This window comes from Austrofundulus limnaeus, unplaced genomic scaffold, assembly GCF_001266775.1.
Source record: "Austrofundulus limnaeus strain Quisiro unplaced genomic scaffold, Austrofundulus_limnaeus-1.0 Scaffold2, whole genome shotgun sequence".
In the NCBI taxonomy this organism is placed as follows: Eukaryota; Metazoa; Chordata; class Actinopteri; order Cyprinodontiformes; family Rivulidae; genus Austrofundulus; species Austrofundulus limnaeus.
The window spans coordinates 8,739,655-8,742,224 of record NW_013952404.1 but is presented as its reverse complement, the minus strand read 5'-3'; positions in this window follow the sequence as shown (position 1 = coordinate 8,742,224).

The following is a 2,570-nucleotide window of genomic DNA, read 5'->3' as shown; positions in this document are numbered from 1 at the left end:
TTCGTAAACGTACTAAAGCACAAGGCTGAATATTATTAAAGGAAGAAGAATTTTTTTATAGGTTTTAATTTGTCAAAGTGAGAATAACAGGTGCAGGAGAGGTAAAACTGGACAAACTTGAAGGTCAAGATGATGCAGGGGCTGGGGATTAAACTGGAGACGGACCCCCACTGGGCCAAGCTGTCACCAGTAGGTGGGAGTGGTTCAGAGGTTAGAGCAGTTGTTCTCCAACAAGGAGTCTGATTCCTCAGTGTCACTTGTTGAGGAGTCCCTGCAGGACACCGAACCCCTCACTGCCTCTGATGTGCACCCTCAATGTATAAAAACAATCTAAAGCACTGATTAGACTTTAWAGAAGGATTGATTCAGATCAGCTATAAGGTTTGTGCAGATGGCTAAATGAGGACACTTGTGTTGTAAAGTGCTTATAGCCTTGTTGGCTATAAATGTGCCACATAAATAGAGTTTATTCACCTTTTAGTCACCTTTAATCAATAAAAAGTAACATTGCTTCCTTATTTTAAGATATATTCTTCATCCTGTGTTGAGAAAACAGTCTTGAGTTGTAGGTTATTGATGTCAGAACATGTGAAAATACAGAAACTTCAAATGTTTTTGTTTGCAGAGGAAGCAAATGGTTAACTCTCCTGCCAGGACTGATGACCACGCTGCCCTCTGTTGGTGCTTCATTCACTCTAACAGAAGACCCACATAAATGAGACAAACAGAAATATAAAGATGGCATCACATTTAGAAACTATGGGCAGAGACAAGTGCTACACAGGATCTTTACTGTAATTATGTTTCCTGTTGTTAGCTCTATTATTTTTAAAAGGGTTTTATTAGATGTAATTTWTCATCAACAATTTCAGCAAGCTATATTTTTGCTTGCCTAGCTTCAATGTTATTTCAGCTTTCAAATGGAAAACTCAACCCTCAAAATAGAGATAGATATAGATATTCTTTTTTTTGTCATGTGATTATTGTCATGTTATGTTATGTAAGAGTTGTACCGGCAGGTCAGGCTGACATTAACACAGGTGCTTGGCACACTGACAGTGAGACTTTCATTGCTTTACGTCTATAAGATCAGTGCTAATTAGCCCTGAGTGGATATTCTCAAAGGTGTGCCATGCATCTTTAATTTAAACTCACTTGCCCTGATGAACATGTGGACGCATTCATTTAAAAAAATATATTTTTTAGAAGTTTTGCAGAACATGTCAATTTTAAAAGTAATAAATAGGAGAAAACGACTAGAATAACTTCATATTTTGGCTAATCAAAAAGAAAAACTTTAAATTAAAAAGAAATAAGGAACCCTGCCCTCAGTATTCAGTTAAAACCCAAAGAAATATGTGAAAAAAATGTTTTACCTGGCTGTTCCCTCACAGATTTGCTCAACAAAATATGAAACACTGAAATTACATTTACTGTTGATTTTCAGACAAATTACATGACACATTTAAAACAACAAAGTTTGTGTGACAGAGACTGTAGCAGCACAACTATCCTGCAGACAGTTTCATTGTCACTATAATTAAGTAAAATCCTGTAAAATGATGGCATCACCTTCACTCTGCTGGTTCATTCAAATTGATCAAATTCAAACATGACAGCAAGTTACCAACCATAGTTAGAGGTCATGATTTTCTGATTAAAAACCGTTGTTCCAGAAACAATATACCTAAGATAGATAATTATATGAGCCTCAGCTACAAGATTAGGTTGTCTTTTTTGTATAAAMTGTGCCTAAATCACCAAAAATAGCTTTAATCAGTGCTGCTGCATTGGTGTCACTTATGTAGACTTGATCTGATACAATAWATTTATTCCTAATCTTCACTTTGAACCTAAAAATGACTGATCTAAGCTTGATTGTAATCCTAATAGATTTAGGTCAGGGTCATAAGCTACACTAAAAACGTAAGGTTTCATTAAATAACAAATATATGCTGCGTTTAGACCAAATTGTTTTATGTTTTTGGTGAAGCAGAATGAGAAATCAACAGACATGAAATCAAATCAGCTCTTAAAACTGCAGATTCTTTGATTTGTCTCTGTGGTGGCACACAGGTGTTTCATTTTTGATGCAAAYTCTGGGAATTACCCTGATCCTGACCATGATCCTGATGAAACAGAAGCATTTAATCTAAAACTTTATGCATTTCTGATCTTAAAGAAGGAACATTTATAAGGTCATTGTGGTTTATGAGTCAAACTGACAGATAAAAGGTAGCGATGAATTGTGATGGAATATTTTAAAGCAGTGTTTCCCAAAGTTGGGGTCGGGACCCAAAGTGGGGTCCTGAAATATCAAGGTGGGGTCCTGAAAATATTTTCTGAATTAATTACATTTTTGCCTTAGTTGTTTCAAAGGGGTGAGGTTAGTGTATTTAAAATGGATTCATGTAGTATAAAAATATTGTTACTATGCCCATGTTTAGTTAACAAATGTTTATCATCCAAAAATAGTTGGGGGCACAGGTCTCTGCTGCTGTTATTTTGTGGTTCAAAAGCTGAAAAGTTTGGGAACCACTGCACTTTGGTTCCCAACGTTGGGCTTGGGA